A 22,032-nucleotide genomic window follows, 5' to 3' on the forward strand; every position below is an offset into this window, starting at 1 on the left:
GGATGGAGTTTTTATGAGGCTTAACTCCCTGCCTGCTCCATTACATTAATGACCAAAACAGTCCATGGCTTAATTAAAGATTAACTGTTAAGATCAGGAAAGCAAGATTGTCTCAGCTTGGCCAGGCAGGGCCCTTGAAGAAGTGTGAAGGGATGAAAAACAGTGGGAGAAGCAAAGTGAAGCAACCCCTACAGAGCCTCCAGCACTGCAGAATTAGGAGTTTCATGCCTTTTGGCTCATCTAACTTCCTCGTTTAATCGAGGGCAAGTATCTATTATCCCTGCATACCTCCTCCTGCATCTCACTTCATGAAAGGTGCCACCAAAATGCTTGCTACAAAGAGGGATTTTCTGTGCTACTTGTAATGATACTCATGTACATGTAATATCTGGTGCTACAAGATTTACCACTGCTAGGGAGAAATATTTGCACCTCAGACATTCTAGGTTTCTTGTGAGATCTATTGTACCCAGATAGCTCTAATCTCAACCTAGCTTGTAGCCAACTCAGCGCATTTCTTTGCTTATCTTATGGTTTCTGTGCTTATGGCTTTCATTATCTTTCATGGAAGGGATCAACAGCCTCCCCTAAGAGAATCTCGCATCCCTATCTTGTTTGTAAAGTCCTATTTGTAACTGCTGGAAGATGACCACAGCTGAATTCACATATCCTGTTTATTTGCTGTTAGCATGTTCAGATAGGCACATACACCACCCCACCTGTCCACCTGCCATTCCACCACTGACACCACAGTTCTGCACCATTAACTCTAATAAATAGATGTACCTACACCAGAGTCCATACAAACCCCACCCATTTGCCTCTCTTTCCTATGGAGAACTCTATTCATTTTATTGCATTTCTTTTGTATCTTTCTCTTTGCATCCAGCCCTGGTGAGAAAGATTTGGCAAACAAGTGTTTAAGTAAAACCATAAATGTGATTTGTCTTGATTTAGTCTCACCAAGGGGCTCACATCCCATCATCTCTCCTCTGCACTAGATGTTCCCCAGCTATGGTGAGGACATATGGTGAGACACTCTTCTAGGCATCACAGATACAACCTACCTGAACCAAAAGCAATAGCCAAGTAAAACACCATATCTACCTCTCTGCAGTATGCCAAGGTGTCTGCAATCAGTTTCACTGTGGCCCTAGATACTATCTGAGAGTCAGCACCTATTTGCCATGGTCTGGGGTTGAGCAGAGAGCTGATAGACTGGGACAACCTTCAGCAGGTCTCTCTCTTCCTCCTCCAACCCCCCAAGCGGTGAATCTGAACCACAACTCTGTTTGCAGCTCCAGTCGCAGAGAGCTCTTCAGTTTTTCCTCCATTTCTCCTTCTATAGAAACCAAATCTGATGTGGAGAAAGCAGAGCAGTGCCTTGAATGTGAATGCCTTTCCCTCCACACTTCTGTTACAGAGCTCATGTTCCTGTAACTCACCCATCAAGATAACCCCCCCCCAAGATCCTTCCCTGCAATGCAATAAATAATAACAACCCTTCTACCAACTCATATTTCTGCAAGCTGGCACTGATTTATCCTTTTTGGCTCTCGCATCTGAAATAACTGAAAATATTCAATGGGATAATGAAAAATCTCACTTTTAATTCTGAAGCAAAGTTTGCCAACCTGGAAGGGCTTTAATAATGATTTTCTGATGAACATACACTCACTGGGTCTCCATTTGGCAGCTACATTTTGATTAAATCCCTCTATATCTGTATATAATATATGCAAATGTAATTATAGTCAGCTGGGGGGGCTGAACTGTACAAATTTGAGATCTCACTCAAATAGCCTTGACCTAGAAGAAGTTATGCTCCTAATACAAATAAATAGGACAGTTCAGTGAAAACCATGCCCATGCCAAAGGGATTGTGCTCCTGGTGCAGAGCAGAGCAGGAGTGCTCACAAGCACTTTTATCATACTTATGTCTGGGGTTTCCCAGCTGGAAATGTCTGTGCTTGCAGTGTATAGCTTGCAGGCGATGAGTCTGACTCCTCCAAGAAGCATCACAGCCACTGCTCCACCTCTGTATATGGCGAGCAGTGTATGTATGCTCATGGGGTATGGCTGTTGTGCACAGAAGCTATCAGCCTTAAAAACAGCACACTGAAGCTCTGGTGTTCCCAACCAGAAGAGGACACATCCAGGAAAATCTGCCTGATGGCCGTGACCAGAAATAAGTATTAAATGAAATGCTTCCTGCATGCACTGGAATACCTGGACATAGTGGATTCACATCCCAAGTGTCAGGCACCCAAAACTTGGGGCTCCCCAGACTGGCTGCAGAGCTCCCAGGGCACGTGCAGCCCCAAGAGCCATGTGCCTGAACCTCATGCTCCATAGACAAGTCTGTACGTCTTTCACCAAGTGCTGGACATGATGTGATGGATACTTCAAGGGTGGGTCCTACTGAATTGGGGTTTGGTGAAAATGATGTCAACAGCAGAGCAGACAGCGTTAAGAGCAATGTTCTTGTTTTCAAGTGCACTCTTAGCTGCTACTTGTGTAGGGTCAATGGGGGCTATTTTCTGTTGTGCAGAAATGTGATAACCCCAGATCTTTGGTGGTACTTCCTAAATGAGTGATGAGGGGGAATATGAAAAAATGTTGAAATTACAGGATGGGCAGCTAATAAATATAATAATAAATAGTAATAATAGTAAATAAATGTCTGGACTTCCTCCTGTATACCTTGGATTCATTCCCTTGGGATCTTGTGGGGAAAAAAAGTGCAAATGAAAAGTGAGCTGGGCTCCTGATAAACACACATATACATAAATGTATGTATAGAAATATATCTCTATATTATTATTTTGCTGTGAAAGAGTGGTCTTTAATTCTTTGCCTGTGTTCCCTAGCCTCCCACCCAGCAATTCTAGGCTGTAACATATCCCATACTGGCCTCTTGGAGAGGGGGAAGGTCCTTATCTTTTCCTGGTTTGCATTTCCCAAGAAGAACCATTTGGAAAACAAAATCATGTCTGGCCTGCATGAGATTTTCTATTAACCAGAACAAATTAATACAACCTTAAAGTCATGGTCCAAGTAGTGAAGAAAGTAAAAGGAAGGAAAACCAGAGCAGAGCTAAAGGGTTGCCTCGGGCATGTGATTTCATCGCTGCTGAAATAGCAAAGTACAAGCCCATACCGTGGGATGGGGACAGACACTTCAGGATGGGCTTGTAATCTCAGAGGGGATTTCTAGATGGGATTTCATGGTGAATGGAAGATACGGACCAACAGACAGGAAATATTTTAACCACAAAAATACATATTGAACTTTTGGGAAGAAATTAGGGGCATGGGGTCAGAAAAGAAAGGGAATAATGCGTAAAGTTGTGTTTGATCATTCTGGATCAGCAATTAGAAGGAAGAAATCCAGGCACTACCTGTCTCCCATCTAAGGTATGGGCTAGCCATATGTCAACAGAGAATATGAGACATCTCTGATCTATTGGTTTAATAAGCGGAGATCAAGCAAGAACTACACATGCTTCCCTAAGGAAAGTGACCACATTCAGTGGTCAGTGCTGAGCCAACCTTCTTATCAAATGTGGCCATTGAACCAAAAGAAGTCTGACCACCACATCTGGAATGAAACAGCTGGCAACCAAGCAGGAGTGGAAGGGGGAGCAGGGCGGGTAAAACCTCTCCCATAAGGCTATTCCATTTCAACAGTGTAAAAGGATTTTGTTTCAAGTGTCACATTGATTCATTTCATTTTGACTTTTATATTAAACCACTAATTGTATTATATATAAATGTTGACATTCTATTAATATATTAATACGTTAATACTGTGGTATAATATAACACTCCATACAAAACGAATGGGAATGGCAGTGCACATACCAGATGTTTCATTCTTGATAGGGCTCGCACACCTCACAGCCACAAACATTTTCAGCATTTCTTTCTGCCTCCTATTTCTCCCATATTGGATCAGCTCAGATTGTCTCAGAGTTTCAAGAAAGAAGCAAGTGTAATGAAAATTCCCACATGTCCTCCCGTATCCCAGGGCAGAAGACATTTAGACAGAAGTCCTAATCTCTCAGTCTCATTTTAAATGTGTGGCCCCTTTCCACATCTTCCTTCTCTCTTTTTCATTTCCAGGTTCCTGGGGTCCCCTCTTCCATGCTCCCCTTCAGCCCATCATGGCCCACAGAACACTTTTAGTATGAAGACCTTCATACTAAAGGGGACCAGTGCCATCCTCTTCTGATGACATTGAGGGGAAAGGGAGACAGCGCAACTGCTTGAGCACTGGTATGAGAAATGGAAAAGCTTTAACCCGAAACAAAATCCAATGAATCTGCAAAAGGTTTGGGTTTTGGCTGCACTCCTGGCAACAACTTCTGCCCTTGCACACACAATTTATGCAGAGCTTTGCTGTAGTTAAGTACCCACTAACACTCATTTTCTTGCGAGCATCTAGGGCTGGTTTGAAAGAGGGTCCCCTCCAGCACATGGAAAATATGGCCACATTTTTCCTTAATTTTTAAACAAAACTAAAAAGAAAAAAAAGTAATGTTTGGGCCTCTTGGATTTTGGAAAAACAAAAACTTTGGGGTTTTTTTTCAGTTGAATCCCAGATTTTAATCTGCTGCCAAACCCCCCAAGCTTTTGGATTTTTGTCCAAAAAAATAATACAATTGGGTTTTGAGGTATTCTTTTGGCAAGAAAGCAACATTCTGAGGCGAGCAGATGCTTTCCGTAGGAAAATGTCATCTTGTCAAAAGCACAATCTTCCTTCTTAAAGGACATTTATGCCAGAAAGTATTTGATCAGCTCTGTTAGCATCCCTTATCCTCTTCCAGGGATAGCGACATGGTGACTGCTTTTTAACAAGATGAGCCTTCCAAGAATAGTTACTGAGGAATCATGAATTTCTGATCATATCTGGGCTTGGTACATGGGATGACAAAAGGAGTCAGTCTTATATTCCAAACCATAGGATCCACCTATAGCATGGTGTGCGATTGCTGTTAATAAAGTGACTCCATACTTAAATGCAATTCCTCTGTTGTATAAATATATATTTCCTCTGCGGGACGTTGTGGTTACTCTAAGAAGCTGGAAGACATCAGAGCATCACGTTCCAAGCTTGGCATTGAACAAGAAGCCACCAGAATTAAATCAAAGTGCTTCTTTCTGGCAGGCGAAGCAAGTGTAATGAAAATTCCAAGCCTTGATCCTCTGCCAGGGGTAGGCAGCAAACTGAGTGCATGCCTACCACTCCCAAACTGAAGTCCTTCAGCCTTGCCTGGGATGCCAGCTACCAGAAGTACAAAAGAAGAAAACAATCTTCCAGACACAGCAAACCAAAGCGCGCTCTTCATTAAGAAGAGCTTATTACTTTCTTCCAGCTCCACCCATGAGCACAAATCCACCCTGCTCAGTCTTGTTGGGAACTAATGAAGGGAGGTTGCCTGCTCGTGGTGAGCTTGGTATTCCAGGAAAGCTTCTGAGGTGTCTCCTTCAGCCACCGGGACCTGCCCTGATCCCCTCCCCAAAAGGTTCGCATTCTTTCCAACTACAAGGTACAAGATCTCTGTGGTTATAAAGGCAATATCCCTTGAGGTTAGATGGAGAACCAAGGGGAAATGTCAGTAGGAGGAAAGGAGACTTAGTTTAGAGAGGAGGCAGGTTCACAAGGCTGGTTTGCTTTCTCTCAGTCTCAAAGAGCTGAGTAATATCAATTATTAAGAGGAAGCGAAGCTGCCTTTCTTCAAAGCAAAAGTATTTTACTAGTGGGACGTGATGTATACATTGCAGCTGGTGCTATGGGGCTGTGTCAGACTGGCAGCTGCCCCTCCACTGGTGACAGAGGGAGCCATGGTCTAACCTCTGCAGAGTAAGGAGCCTCAACTGTGCACCCAGCCCTCCAGAACAGACATCATAGCAGTCACAATTGGTATTTGAGAGCAATATTCAGATCACCTGCCTTTTGATGCTGGTGTGCTGAGATTTCCCATCTCACTGATGGGTTCCCTCCACCCCCAGCCTCCTCTCACCCTCCACCTACATGAAACACACATTCACACACGTTGCACAATGCTCATACCACCACCCAATCCTGTGCTCAGCACATGGGCCCAAGACATCTGATGGGAGAGGGGCAAAGACAAAATCCTTAGCTGGAGAAAATCATACTTTGCCTTCATACGCCTTGTGCCTCCAGAGCATCTCTGCCAAGGCTAGAGATTTGCTCCAAATTAGTAGAAATGAGGCTAAAAAGCAAGCTTTACCTGCTGGCCTGATGGAGCTGCACTTAAAATCTTGGGAATATTGCTATAATACTGGAATCGGGGGGAGCAAGGGAAGAGCTTTTGAAATGGCTCAGACCTATTTTCCTAGGGACTGCTGTGAGAACAAGGTTAGATCAACACTGGGTGCTTCTGAAGGTGCCACCCTGCACTGAGCAAGAAAGAGAGGCTTTGAAAATACTGAACAAAAAAGGGGCCTTTGAGATTTTTACCTGAAAGGTGGAAGCAGCAGCAGCAGATCCCGATCAGTGAACCCCCCCTTTAGAACCCCCCCGCAGCCGTCTGCGGCTATACATTCATTTCAAGAAACGTGGCCATTTAATAATTAATGTCTATAAGTGCCTGGCTATGAAAATGCAAAATGAAATATTAACTAGCGTCGGAACCATATGGGAGGACTTCCGAAAGAGAATGAACAAGAGCCATGTCATACACTATTCCCTGGGAGCAGCCTCGAGGATCTAGAGCAGAACGAATCCAGGTGGATGAATACAAAGTGCTTGGTAGCAGAAGAGAAGGTGGGTCTCTGATATTATTATCAGAAGCCCTGGTCCCTCCAGAGGTCAGATATAGGAGACAAATCACTCCCAGCCATGGTTGCCTTGCTCCCTGTGCCGTATTTAGCCCAGATTTTGGATATCAGCATACCTTCTGTGTCACCAACTGGTAAGGCCTGCAGCTGAATATGAATAATGAAGAGTGCAGCTCATGGAGATAACAGTGCATGCAGAGACGCACATTTAAAATCCCTCCCCATCCACTCGTAAACTCCTGATCCACTTCTGATAGAGAGGATGCTTTGGAGTGACCTGAGAGTAATCAGCCTTAAGTCAGAGCAAACCATTTCTACTGTCACTGCTGGTGAGAGCCAAGGCTGTTAATTGTCTCAAGACTAAGAAAACCTGGGTTAAGATGTTGGTACAGATTATCAGGAGTATTTAGTGCAATAAACAGCTTGGAAATTAAACCTCACACTCCAGAGCTCAAACAAATCACTCTTAGAAACCAAGCTGGAATTACTGTGGGTTGCAGATAACCACATTTCTGCTTTCGCTAGGAGTTTTACATCTCTGCCTGGCAGAAGCAGCAGTTTTGGGAAGACAAATTCTTTTCAGGTTTCCTTGGCCATTCCTCCTTGGAAGTTTTATGGGGGAAGGAGAGAGGGGTTACCTGTGTTTTGGTTTTCCAGGATTCCCAATTGGAGCAGATGTTTAGCATCTCCAGCCAAGCTGATGACTAGCAAGGCATGTGCCAACCAACAAACAGTATGTCTGTGGTAGATCCAACACTTTGGGTAAGTGCTGGCCTTACCACAAGTGTATCACAGCGGTGCTGGCTGCACATCAGCCTCCAGAAAGGCTGGACATGAGCCCCACATCTGTCTGGGAAACCCTCAACCGATGTGCAACAGCACTGGGTATTGGCAGTCAGATGTAGACTGTGTTTGACAGCTCTGTTCCCATGCCTAAACTCATCTCTGTGCCTTTACGAAGTACTGCTTTATAGTATGCAAGCGCAGCAGGGTGCCTGCCCCATCATATGGACTGATTTCCACCTATATCTATATATAGGTACCTTCCATGATGAGACTGTTCTTTGCCTTCAATAGGCACTGCTGCAGATAACACCAGCAGGTAGGTGCTACAGTGCTGTGTGTGGAGGGGTAGGAGCAAACACAGATATACAGAGCATGAGAAGAAGCCTGCAAGACCGAAGGATGTGGCTCTGATGTGGGATGCGCTGCAGCCATTTCCAGCAGCAGCAGGAGCTGATCAAAACAGGGGATTTTTAGGGAAAAGTAAAGACATTGCGTTGACTACAAGCAGAATAAGGAACCAACTCTGGGCACAGGGCAGCTCTCCCTCACTTGGGCTTTGTAGGCCAATTCCACACATCAAAAAGGGCTTCCTTGAAAGTAAAGAAGAGACTCTGGAATCCCATTTCATAACATGGGGCTGAGTTTTCAGTTGGCTGAAATCTCCATGAGGCAAACCTAGCAAATTTACAACCAGCTCAGATATGTCATGTGCAGCCTGAGAATGAGAACCTCCTCATATGTTTGCTCTCCAACGCGTCACAACGAATACTCTGAATCATCCCCAGCCAACTGTATATTCCTTATTTTCTGTATTTATTTACAACTCCAGGGTTAAGCAAGTGACTCCAGTACTATGGCATCCATACAATTAAACGTATCATTTTCCCATCAACTGCCTGGCTGTGCCAAGCCGGGCAGCTTGGATCCTGGTGCCATATGGAATGCATCTCTGCCTGCGCAAGACTCAAATGTGGCAATTAGAAATGGGCTGGGCTTTCCCCCTACCTCCATAAGCAATAAGGGACTCTGGAAGCATTTAGTGGGGCTGAGAGGACTTCGATTAGCAGAGCAAAGGGTATTTATCAGCCCTTTCAACTGAACCATGGGCTTTAACTGATAGCCCTTATGGGAGGTGATGTGGACGTGATTTTCCTTATCCCCTTTACTGGAACAGAAGGTGCTCTGCAGTAAAACAGCACCATGAAGGTTTAACTGCAAAGCAAGTGCTTGGCACCATGCAAAGAGCACTAAGAGACTACTCTCTTGCCAGAATCATGGCAGATCCTGCTCATCTCATGCTCATCTTCCATCAGATGATCTCTGGAGAAAAAGGGACTCTGTTCTGCAGGGCAAACTGCTGCCAATGGCCTTTCACAGACATGGACACGACAGAAGAATTAACCTGAGCTGCTCTGCACTTATGGAACCAGGTCTGACCTTCTCTTTTGCAACCTCCTGTGATGACCTTGAACATATTCATGTTCCCACTGCTCCTGAGGTTGGGCTCTGGACTCTGTTTTAAGTCTCCCATGAATAACAGTGTCAGATCTTCACACAGCTATCTCAGGAATGTGGTCAGGCTGATCCCCATGCTTACTCAAGGTGACATTGATTCATTCTCCCTCTCACTGGCCAGATTACATTATGAGAATGTGCTTCATAACATCCTTGCTTACCACCACCCGGCTCCCATCCCTGACCTCCACCTTTGTCAGCCCCCCAGTCTGGGGTTTAGGGTTTTCTCACCAACAGAACATGCAACCACTCAGGGTTTGGGAACAGGCTGAGAGATTACATTTAGAGAAGCATCAGAGGTCAGGGTTCGAACTGAGGCCCTATCCCTACACTCCAATCATTTCGTGCTCACACACCAATGCAGAAACCAGGCGTATCTCCAAGGAAGGCGAAGAGCTGGGGATGAGAGAACCATGCCCAGATTCAGATTCATCCGTAGGGGAGGAATTGCCTCTTAAGTGATTTGCAAGCAATTGCTTTCATATTCAAAGTTCTCATACAGATCTGCAGCCTATTGCCTTTTCATGGCCTGGACCCAACATCACCTTGTGAGTATCTATGCTCGAGGCACCACATAAAAAAGAGACATCTCTTCTTACCCACAGAGGTGATGTATTTATGATACATGGCTGAAAGGTGTTTAGACAAAGGACTTTAGGGTTTTGAATCACATCCAGGTCTTTGTTTTTTCCAGGCTTGTGTGGAAAGCTTAAATAAAGGATTCAGCTTTGGAAAAAGAAAATAAAACAAGGAAAAAAGAAGACAGACATCTGGATGCTGAACAAGGCCCTCTCCTCAGGCTGACCTACTTATGGCGTTTGGGGAGAGCGTTACAAGCCTGTTCAACAGGAGGAACAAGCAACAGAGGATTGAATTCAGCCTCGGAGTAAACAAACACAGCTCTCCCCAGTGAGCTCTGCCCTTTTCCACCAGGTCTCCATCCGATCACCATCATCACATCCGGCAGGGAATGGCATTCCGGAGCAAGCGCTCCTGCCCACCTGATGCCAGGAGAGCCCGGATACAGCATCCCCATGGCTGACAGAGCTCTCCCCAGCCCAGCCCTGTGGCTTCTTGTGCACAAACAACAGGGAGGCCAAACAAACGGGCAGAGCCTCTGCCAAGGGAAACAGCAGCCGGAGCAGCCCTGCCTCTTCCCTGCTCCATGTGTGGCCCTGGAGACGCAAGTCCTGTGGCAGTGACAATGCCACACCACAGCCTGTGTCCAAGTCAAGGATGCCAGGGCAGAGCCATGCCCTGCTCCCTGCTGCGTGCCCAGCTTTTGCTGTGGGTGTTCCTCACCGCAGGGCAAAGGAGGTTCAGCATGAAAGTCACAGCAATGCACTGGAATGAGGGCAAGACCAGCCACATGAAGAGCATGCCATTGCATTGTCACTTGCTGGGGGCAAAGGCTGCCATGCTCTGCAAACCCAGCAGGGTGTTGGGTTGACTCCATGTGTAAGGAAAGTTCCAACCAAGACTCCAACAGTAAGGTTCATTTCTTGATCTTTTGGTTGCAGGCATTGAATGGAGGAAGCAGAGCGGGTAAAGCAGATGTGGGGGCACGAATGCGAGACGTGGGCTGATGCCAAAGACCACCTCCTAAAACTTGAATGGTGGAATCTAAGGTAGAAGGCCACAAACACTACTGCCATGCTATGACACTGGTCAGGGAAATCAGCCATCTTCAATCTGGCTCAGAGAAGCAATTCTAGCTCTCAACAAAACTCCCTTTAGCAAGGAGCAGGAAAAATACCCCAAAATCTTGGAAATCAACCGAAATTCTAGTTCACTGCCTGCATTCCAAATGCTGACAAAGGGCCCTCCTTCATGTGAAATTATTGCTGAAATATCAGCAAGTTCCCTGCACATAAAAAAAATAGGAACTAATAGTGGTGCCCCCAGGACCTTCTTTGCAGGTTGAAGTCCATCCACAGCCTGCCCTGGGAGAGCTGGGGCAAAGGGCAGGTTTGATTAGACATTGCCAAATAAACCTGCTGGGATTTCTTTATACTCGACCTTCTCTCTTCCAACTTGCTACTGACAACCTTTACCAAACCCATTTCAACTTAAAATCGTGTTATTGACAGTAAAAGAGGTCAGCCTGGCTGTTCCCTGCGATCCGGCTGTTGTCCCCTTAAAATCACACATTGCTTCTAAAAGGCAACGTTTCATAAAGCAAGCTGCTCATGGTATTTTGGCATGAAGCCTTCCAGTTGTGATCAGGATAACACAGGCAACACAGAAGTGAGATAAACAAAAGGCTTGCTTTGGAAACATGTGGGTTTAAATCAGTGCTTTGGCCATCACGCCGGCTCAGAGATAACTTGCGCGGTTCTTGCCCAACGCAGAGCAAACTTGGGAAAACGTTCTCTGATAAAAAGGGGTCAGAGGCAGGAATTCCTGAACTGAAAAGATAAAGTCAAGGAGAAGAAGTCAGGGTGAAGCCGCTGGGCCCTCAGGAAGGGGTCAAAGAGGAGAAAGCTATTTACTCACAGGCAAAACAAGCCCAAACATCTCCGCCTGCGAAGCCCTGGAGAGATGCCATGCACTGTAAATGCCACCTCCCAGGTCAGTGTCCTTCAATTCATGACCAGGACAATTTGTACTGTTAATTTAGCTGCGAGGGATGTGCACTCTGGACAGACAAGAAACCCAGTGTTTGCTGTAACAGCCTCCCCTTCCCGATAAGGGCTGCCCTTGGAATAGTCCCATCAGTCTCCAAAACAACCAGACCGCCTGTTAGTTCTCAGAAGCACCCCAATAAGCAATTTATTTCCTATTATATCTTAAGACAGTTCACAATACGCCCATAGGCTGCAGCACATTGTGTCAGACCAAAACCACATTTCTATTAATATCTTCACTCCCTTCTCCCCACAAAACCTGCTCGTGTTTTTTCTTTCATTCTAAACACAGAAAAGCCTGGCCTAATAAAAGAAAAGGCTGAGGAGCAAAGGCAGGACTCCTCTTCAGATTTGAGCATTAAAATAGCTCAGGGATCTTGGCACTCTCTAAACCTGGTCTAGATGTGATGCTATTTGGGGCTTGCTTTGCAGCGGGTCCTTAGAATAAACCAATTTTAAGCAAAGAACAGAAAAACAAACCCAAAAGCTCAGCTCCTCATTGCCCCAGAACAAAACCAGATTCTTTCTCTTTTAACAAAACCTCATCATTGAGGTGAAAAATGTAAGCTCAGGAGGAAAATGTGGGGCCTGCTGGTGAGATGATTCAGGGTTTATTTTATTAAAAGCAACCAAACAGGCTGGTTTGAAACTTTCCAGCTTTCCCTGTGTTTTTCTTTGCTGCTCATCTTAAGATTGCATCCACATAGTTTGGACCCCTCCGTTTGAAAAGCCACAGACAGCTTGCTAAATGCAGCTTAGAGCTGTGCCCAAGCCACTCTTCTCCCATTATCCCTCTCCCATGTTTATGGGGCTGTGGGGAGCCAGTGGTACCCTCTGGACCTTAAATATTCCTGCTGGGCTGCTGATGCTGCCTTGGGAGAGGCCTCATGCTGGGCAAGCTCATGGTTGTCACTCACATGATGCTCTGAGGGCAGCACCCAGCTGCAGGCTCCCCTCTGCATCCTGCAACCCCGGTGATGGACACAGATGGCCACTCACTCTGCCAACCTGACATCCATGGATGAGGACTGTGCAAGCCTGTTTGCTTCCAAGAGCACCATTGAGGACAAACACCCCCCGCTGCAGCACAGAGCTGATGCTGGGGGCTGTGATTGACTTTGGTTGAAGGTACAGGGGCCCACATTCAAACACATGATACCAAGAACAAGACAAGGGAGCGGCAGGTGACAAATATACCCAAATACACCCTTCCTGCTGATATCCAGCCCTTTCCTTCTACTGCCTGTGAATGCATCCACCACCCAAACCCACCTCAGAACCCACAGCAGCCATGGGGTAATGAGAGCCAATGCCACCCCTGAGGCAGCAGTGCCAGTGGTACAGCCATGCTTTCCTTTCAGGCCACTGTGAAAGGAAGGTCCTTTTTTGCTGGTGATGAACAGACAGTTTATCCTTGCTCAGCACAGAACGTGCCTCCCGCTGCCCCATATCACGTGTGCGAGCAGAGGTGGCACAGTCTGCCCGCAGCCTGATAAAGGCACACTGTGCAGTCCAAACAAAGATAACTCTGGGGGCACCGGGTCAGAAAAAGCTGTGTTTTTCCTTCAGGCTGAGCCCCTGTAAAAGAAGAGCCAGACTCATTTCAGGCCAAGTGAGAACTTGTAAAAAGAGCCTTTCTCCATGCCCACTGGGATGCTAAAAGCTTACAGCAACTGCCCTCAAAACAAAGAACAGCAATGAGTGAAAGAGCATAGAATGGAGCGTTCCGGGCGGCAGAGCACCCACTGGTAGGAAGTGAATCAGTGCTGATCAAAGGGAAAGGGTAAGCCTTGCACGATGCAAAAGCCAGTCCCACTGTTCAGAACAGGTTGCACCAGGAGTCAGCAGGGAGCTTTCTACTGGAGTTGGGGCTTTTTTTTTCTGATAGAAAATTTCTACAAAGCTGAACTATGTCATGGGAAAATCTTTCTTTTGCCTCCGCGTAACTAAATTGAATTGTTCATCCAGCAAATCAAAATGGAACATTTCCTTTTGGGCTAGTTTAAGTCAAAAGGAATGTTTAATTTTGTTGGAATTACCTGAAATGCTGTATTTTGAAAGCGGGCCCTATAAAATCCAGCTCCATTTCCCTGTTAGCTATTGCCTACTCAAAGGTTTCTTCTCTCACATACTCGTCTTTTCCACCTAGGACTGATCCCCCTGAGAAGCTACTTCTCCCATCAAGTACCATGCACCTGGGGAGCCGTTTCACCCCACCAGACCCCTGGTACAGCAGATGGGTTCAAATAGAAACAGGGGAAGTTCAGGTTAAATATAAGGCAGAGTTCTTTACTGTGAGGGTGGTGAGGCACTGGCACAGGGTGCCCAAAGAAGTGGTGAATGCTCCATCCCTGGCAGTGTTCAAGGCCAGGTTGGACAGAGCCTTGGGTGACATGGTGTGAGGTGTCCCTGCCCAAGGCAGGGGGTTGGAACTGAGTGATGTTAAGGTCCTTCCCAACCCAAACCCTTCTGTGATTTCTAAACAAACACCTCCCCAGCTCAGCACAGCAAAGCAGAAGATGTGACCCACGCTTGCAGCATCCTCCATCCCCCAAAGCGATCTTCCCAGCTATATCTAATGTTCCTTTAAAACAGTCTTTCAGCTCCATTAATAATCTAAACAGATACCAGGGCTCTAATTAACAGGCTAACTGGAGAGCACAGTTGGGCCTGTACTCAGGCAGGAATCACAGTGAATATATTGTCAGTGGCAATGAGCAAAGAAGAAACACTCCTTTGCACCAAGGGCCTGGTTTGATCACGGATTTATAGGCAAGGTCTCAACCACACAAATAGAGCCCTGGTGTAAAGCACTATTTGACAACGAGAAATAGCTGAGAAACACCTTGGCTTCACCAACAAGGATTTTATATATGCATCCATGAATTTCACATCCCACACACTATTTAAAGAGACTTTCCAAACAGCTTTCCAATTTGTATGACACTGGTGGGGGGAACTCTGTTGTCTAAGACTTTCCAGAAGTTTCAGTTATGTCATGTATGTGTCACACAAATGTACAGCACAGGAAATAGCTGAATTTCAACACCTAAAATTAAACATTTTCCAGGGTAGCATTCCCCTTAGCAGCCTGCAGGAAAACATCCTCTTGTTTCACTCCTCGAGGTTAGCATTAGGCGAGATGCAAGGTCCTTGTAGCGTAGATCTCCTGTGGTGTTAAGGGCTCTTTTCACTGCTATAAACTCATACATGCATACACCATCTCATCAAGTAAACAATTCCAATCAAACACCAGTTCCTCTGCCTGGGAGTTGGAAATTATTCCTGCCCTGCAAATATGTTTGATGCTTTAATAATACCTAAGTCCCCTTAAAAACTGGAATTTCCACTTCACTGCCTCTTCTTGTCAGTTCAGCCTCAAATTGCACCCATACGGGTGATGCTGCCCCTGCTCTGTGTCCTGCTCAGATCTCACAGCAGCAAAGCCTTGTCCTCAGGGACATATTTCAGGTCAGGGAGTAAACATGAATTACTCCTAAACTGAAGTTTTTCCATTCCCTTTGGGGAATGAACTGTTTCACTAAACCTCAAGTGAAAGGCGCTGGTTTTTCCTGATGGGAATTCGTGTTTTAATCGAAGCCCTGGTTTTGTGGGAAGCGTGTTTTTCCTACCCCTTCAGCAGCAAAATCCTTGGCAAGCTTCGTTATTCCATCAAGGCCACACTTAAAGGATGCCACAGCCTTGGGAACGCCACGTGGCATTGGCAGCACCACACGTGCTCCAGCCCTGTGGAAAGGCTGACAAGCACATGTGAGCCTGGTGTGAAAATCCATCACTTTATGAAATGCAAGTGCTCTGCCAGAGCATGTTCTCTCCTGCTCAGAGATGTGTCTGACTGGCAGTGGACATGCTCGGGGGCTTAAAGGATAACAGGCACAAGCAGCACAACATGTCTTCATTGTGCAGTTGAGCATATGCCAGCAAATACATATACACATACACGTACTTTACAAACAGAAGGCTTGGGGTTTGCACTAAAAGAGTCCCCATGCTGCAGACACTCAAGGTGGTCGGAGTTGTACATCTCCCCTGGATCATTTTTGGCTTTGGAACTGGGCAGTGTCAGGCTTCACTGGGATGCAGAAACACCTATTTGTTTTGACAGCCCCTTCCGCTGCTCATCTGAATTTCATAGCGTGGGCTTCCAGGCTGTGCCAGCACACACTTCCAGGTAAGATTCCTGCCGATTCCTCTCATTTACACACACAGTGAAGACAGCCACGTGCAGAGCATTTTAACTTGTGTGCCTCTAGTCCCTGGCCTCAGGAAGCTGAGATCTGCCTGGCTGTAAATCCTGTTCTGCCCTGTGACATTTCCCAGCCCTTTCTAAACAAAACCCATCTTTCTTCTTTCTCCAGAAGCCATTCCTCTCTGCCCTAGGAGACATTTCCCTCTCCCACATTAGGGAGTGGGGCAAGTATCCTTCTGCGAGGCAGGACACATTTGCAGCACATGCCAGCTTTGCAAGAGAGCCCTGCGTTTTCCCTGAGCTCTCGAGGGGGTGACAGTCCTTTGGTGGCTTCAGTCCCTCTTCTCACACAACCCCTTTGTTCCTTGGTGCCTGCTGGTGCTGCAGACTTCCAAGTGTCTGTTCTGGATGGCATTAACTGGGCAGGACATCATGAAAAGAGATGGATGCTTTGGTTTGAAAGAAAAATCACTGCCTAAAGAAGGGATTTGGCTTTGCCCCATAGCATTCCCAGTCTGCACAGAGGGGACCACCCAAGGCCTCTGGGCCAATGGATCAGAACAGACCAAGAAGGAATATAAGCTAGGGACCTAGCACCTGCTAAATGCTCTGTTACAGATAAGTTAGAGCGTTCCTCCCAGCTGCAAAGCTCAACCCCTTTATCTCTGAGTGCATTGACTCCTCTGCTCGGTCCTGCATTCACTTCACATGAAATTTAGCCATGCTTTTCCTCCCAGTGCAGAGCCCCAAGAGCAATTAAAGACTAACCAGAGCTGACAGATGTTAATAACATGGAACCCAGGCAGGGAAACAGCAACCTGGGCAGATGCAGAGGGGAGAGCTCTGTGTCTGTGGACTTCTGATAGACTAGGGGCTGAAGGAGGCTCTGCTTCAAGACTGTTTCTAGGCACTGATGGAAACGCAGACCAATAGAGCCAGCCTTTCCCCACACAAAGAAACCCATCCATGTGGAGGATCAGCTCAGGCCACCCTTCAGATTCAGCCCTACAAGCATGGGGTGCTCAAACAAAGTAGTCCCTTGGCTCTGGTCCCAGCCATGCAGAGGTGGCCATTCCCATGGCTGATCCACTGCCTCACCCAGACACTGCTGCTGCAGCTTACCATCAATGCCAAGCACTGATCTCCCCACCCAAGCAAACCCAAAGGCTTTGTCTCCTATCAGATAGTAGGTTTTAATTAAAAATGCCCAATCCCTGTAGCTAACGAACAGTCTCTGAATTCCTTTTTGCATTGCTTTGAGTATAGGATTAATCTGAATGCATAGTTTACACCACAGCTTCTAGCAAGAGCGAGCCTCTGGGGCTTTCATGTGTCAGGAGTTAGGTTTGGAGCAAATCCCCAGTCCAAAGAAGGTCCCAAGTTTATGTGTAACTCCTGCAACTGGCTTTATGTTGCTCTCTAGTTTTTCTATTTCCTATCTATATTTAACATGCAGCAGCTCTTGGGATTCTGTAAATATGGCCCAAGGAAAACTCTCCAAATGCATTTATCATCTACCTCTCAGCCATTCAATGGCCTTTTGATGCTATTAACTACCACATAACCCTTCAGTTCCCCCCATGATGTTCATCGTTTGGAGCCGGGGAGGGGGATGAAATGAATCAGGAAGCAGGAATTCTGTGCAGAGCTGGCACGGGAGGGCAGCAAAACCCTCCAGGGACTTGGAGAAATGCCCTTGGGCTCAGGAGCCAGCCCTCGCGTGACTTCTGCCATGGGTTTACACCAGCTCTGATTTACTCTGACCTGGAGGTTGCACTGGGCCACCAAGTTGCCACCAAGCAGGGGTTGCCAGACCCTGGGAGGGAGCAGGGATTCGGAGAGGTGCCAAGAGGCTTTTGAAAGTGCTGAAGCTGTTGAGGTCTCGGCTGCCCTCCTTGTGCAAGCGCTTCTGGAAATCCCCCTTAATGTTTAGTTAGTGAGAGCCAGTGCTCAGCAAGGGGAAGCCTTCCTCTGGTGTCTCATGAGATCCCTCAGCCAGCACAAAGTCATTCCCCTCAGTCCCCACACTTCAGTTTCATCCGTATTCAGGATTACAGCATGCAGGGTGTCAACTCTGACCATGTACAAAGAGAGGAGCACCGCGAGCATCAAGGCAGCGGTGCCTCTGGGCTCTGCGCACCTCCAGCATCACGGCTGGTCCAGTGTCCAACAGGACACCTGATGTCCGGGCTGGACCACAGTGAGCCCTGAAGGCACAGGCACAAAACACCATCACATCAGGCAAACACTGTCACTGCCCGCAGCCGGGTTACACTCACAAACAGCTGATTTGCAATGGAAAAGGGGGAAAAGCCACCAAACCTGCTGCCTCCTCTCCCAGCAGCAAGCCTCCATCCCTGGTAGATGACAGGGGCCAGCCCTTGCCTCCTGCGCGGTGGCTGAGAGCGGGATACACACACACTGTTATTCTCAGTAATAAGATGCCTGTCAACATATAAACCAATTAGGTGCAGCTTTTGTGTTCGTAATAAAGCTGGGCAAAATGCTTTCTGTGAGCAAGTGCTTTCAAGTGAAAAATAGCTTCTGAAAGAATCTGACAGTTCGCACATGAGGTTTTGGTTTGCTCAGGGTTTGGGGTTTCTTGCTTAAACAAAGCTCCAGTAATGAAAATTCTGACATTGTTTCAAACCAAGAAACTGCCTCGGTTTTCAACAATCCTCCTGTCACACACACTCGGTTGCTTTAAGCTTTTCTTCCCTTTCCTCCTTTTCTTTTAATCACAGGAGAAAGATGGAAAAAAAAGAGAAGAAAATCCGTGTCCAAGAGGAACACACTGGAAATGATTATTTCCTTCATTTTAATTGTATGAACTCATTTCAAACCTATGTTCATGAGTGGTTCCATGTACTCCCAACTAAGAACCATGTTTTGCAATGGGAAGTATTTATCATTCTAGTTTCAGTTTTCGGATTAGCAGTTAACCACTGTCATCACAGAGTAGCCTTTACCTTAAAGATAAAACCCGAATTCTGGCTTAAATCAGGGATGAGCGCCCTTGTACGCTGCCCATGACTACAAATGCTCCCAAACCTGTTTCTGTTCCAGGTAGAAAAGCTGAAAACCATCAGTTTAGTCCCATATATCATATAGCTTTTCAGAGGACAACAGGAACAACTCCCACTTAATCTAAATGGAGGTGTCAACCAAGTTTTGCATTTGGGGTTCAAGCACAGAGTGCTAGAGTGAGGAGGTGTGATTTATATTCATAAAACCCCAAAGATGCTCCCAAAATAAGGATCCAGCAACCCTGGCTCAGCTTCCCTCTCCAGATATGGAAAGGTCTCAACGAGTGACTTTATCCTCATTCCAGCTGTGCAGCTACAAAGGGTAACTGCTGTTTGTTACAGATAACATGGAAATTACCGGTATCAGGAGTCATTATCATCTCCCTCTAGTGGTTACTCAGCTCTCCGGACTCTAGACACGGATCCGTGCCGCAAAAAGGCAGCCGTGCCTTCGGAGAGGACATGCGGGTAGAAAGGAGGAGCCACGGAGGAAGCGGAGTTTGCGGCAAGGCGCTTGTGCAGAGCCCTGTTTGCACAGCTCAGAGATGAAATACTCGCAGCTTCATTTTGGCTGGCTAAGCACCGCAGCTCTCCTCCTCCCTGAGATGCTGCAGGTGGCCCTAAACCATCATGCAGCATCCTGAAATAACTACAGAGCGTAACTCACTGAAAGCAGGGTGTAGCTGAGCCATCTGTGGTACAAAGAAGTCAGCAGCTTTACTCGTGTTGTAACCACAGCATCACTGCTGGCCAGGTACCTATGGCTGTGCAGTGCAGGACTAGCAGAAAGGGAGATGGGATGGAGTGAACCATCACCTTGACATAAATCTGTGCCTTTTAACAATGACCACAGGAGAGCTATTTTGTAATCAAAGGCAAAATCACCCACCCTGGCACCTGCAATCCCTTTCCAATCCATTAAGGTGTTGCAGAGATGCATTTACTATGGAAAGCTGATTTGGTTTAGAGATGGAGCAGTGTAAGGGGGGAACCAGGATCTGTCTTCCCATGTTCCTGCAGCACGATGCCAGGTACCCAGCGGTCTCTGTGTGTTCTGCTAAGGGCCCACCTGTTACAGCTGAAGGGGTTTTGTTCCACCTTCCAGAAAGGAAACCTGGGAGGGAGTGAGACATGAAACCTACCCAGATGTTGAAAGGAAAGGAACCCCCTCCAGTCACAAGGCACAGCCAGCCTTGCAACATGTGCAAAAGCCATTTCCAGAAACAAGTGGAATTCAGTTCCCTCTTTATACACAGCAAGGAGGTACAATAGCAGCAGTGCAGGAGAGCAAGCAGAGACAGAGGATTTGGGACTCATGCTTGATGTTTGGAGCCAGCCAAGTCTCCGGGTGGAAAAGTGCCTCTAGCCTTGTGGCTGGCTTTGCAAAGCAGCCCAGTACCTGCAGCCTTTGCCTCCCATAGCAGGACAAGCATCATTCAGGCTGCAACCTCAGAGTGTCCCCCTGTGCAGAGCCATCAAGGCACAGTCAGACACAGCAATTCATGCTCAGGCTCATCTCAGCATAATTTTCTTGTATACGAAGAAAGAGCAAGTGGAGGAGAGGGGCCAAGGGGCTGAGAGCAATATGTACCTATGGATGTGAACAGATAGATTTCAATTAGGACAAAAAGAAGGATCAGTAAAGGTCTGTGCAGCCTGAATGATCTGGAGAATTCCCCAGGGCTGCTTTGAAATCCAAAGTGTTGTGTTTTGAAATGGACACAGACCTTGGTGGGAAGTGGAGGAGCAGACAGTAATGGTTTAATAGACTGTGGAATGGCCATAAAGAAAGAAAAAGGGGGGGGGGAGCAAAAAGAAAAAGCAGATGGCAGCCCCTTTGCAGGAGCCATAAAATTTCATGGTGTATTTTCTATCCATGGCTTCACTGTAATTCAAGCCTTGGGGGCCAGCTTTCTCTGGCAGTGGTTACTGAGGGGCCTTGGAGGGCAGCAGTAACAAAGGATGGACACTTCTTGGCCCCACTGACCAAAAGCTCCTGCTTGGGCTGGGGTAGGAAACGAAAAGCAAACGATTGCAGAGCAACACCTATCGGAGGCTTCCCAAATGCAGCCTCAAAGCAGAAATGAAATGAGGGAAACCCAGAAAGGCCCTAGGAGATAGAAGTGAAAAAGGAGGCGCTTTGCATCTGCAGACAGAATGAAAAGCTCAAAGGAGAACTACTGTCCCTCAATGCTTCTTGCATGAAAAAGCACTGTAATTTCCACAGCCATGTCCTGCCTGGGCCACTGGGCTCTTGGGAAGGACACATGGTCAGGCCAAGACTGCATCTGACTTACAAGCAAACCTCTTAAACCTCTATCTTTCGCTGGTAACTGTGCTTAAATACCACCCTGTGACCCAGGTACCTGCCTCTAAGTTTGACCTAAAAAAGGTCCAACTCACAACCACATCTAGATTTGACTTTGGCTCATTACCATGTAAAATTTGAACCAAGATCGCAGATATAAATGCAAATAAAACAGACTATAAACTTTATGTACATTTTCCAGACCCATCTCCAGTTATTAGCAGCATCCTGCACTTCAGTACCAGAGCTTGGGCCAGCTCTGGTTGCGTTTCAAGTTTACAATTTACTTTCCAAAGTCCACGCTTGTGCCATCAGTTCTTGTTTGACACCATCTAACTATGCAAACAGAGCACCCAGCACACGTCAGAACAGTTATCCTGGTCCCACATCATTCATTTGCCATCCCTTGCATCAGGAGATGCAAGGAGAGCATCACCAAACCCAGAACTACAATACACCTTCCACTATTCCATCCTCTCCTTCTCCCCAGCACATGGTCCTTTGGGATGTGAACACAGCACAAGAGATGAAATATTAATTTGGCCATGATATATAAATAAACCAGCACTATTACTATGCTGCATGAAAAAAAAGGGTGGAATTATTTTAATTTGATCTATCTTGCAAATGTATTTTGACACCGTAGTTCAAAGATTAAGCATTTCACACCCATTAGAGATAAAAAGCAGTAATTAGAAATGAATGGAGTGAAAACTCAATTTTTCTTCCACCTGTTTCCCACTGAAACGTC

At 46.5% G+C, this 22,032-nt stretch overlaps 2 long non-coding RNA genes across 3 annotated transcripts in view; one reads left to right on the forward strand and one right to left on the reverse strand.

Moving 5' to 3' along the window:
* Nucleotides 1-22,032, forward strand: part of LOC134174624 (uncharacterized) — a 195,765-nt gene that overhangs the window by 165,469 nt on the left and 8,264 nt on the right. The window contains exon 2 of the long non-coding RNA XR_009968726.1: nucleotides 14,023-14,140. This is a non-coding gene — a long non-coding RNA (uncharacterized LOC134174624). The remainder of the gene's footprint in view (nucleotides 1-14,022; nucleotides 14,141-22,032) is intronic.
* LOC134174623 (uncharacterized) overlaps nucleotides 2,048-22,032 on the reverse strand; it is a 41,994-nt gene continuing 22,009 nt past the window's right edge. Inside the window, exon 3 of one of the 2 annotated variants that reach the window (XR_009968724.1) lies at nucleotides 2,048-2,165. This is a non-coding gene — a long non-coding RNA (uncharacterized LOC134174623). Of the gene's footprint in view, nucleotides 2,170-22,032 lie in introns of both variants that reach the window. The other variant, XR_009968725.1, reaches the window with a different exon arrangement.

The sequence above is a fragment of the Pezoporus occidentalis genome, unplaced genomic scaffold (genome assembly GCF_034315485.1).
Source record: "Pezoporus occidentalis ecotype Australia unplaced genomic scaffold, CSIRO_AGI_Poc_V1 ctg62, whole genome shotgun sequence".
In the NCBI taxonomy this organism is placed as follows: Eukaryota; Metazoa; Chordata; class Aves; order Psittaciformes; family Psittacidae; genus Pezoporus; species Pezoporus occidentalis.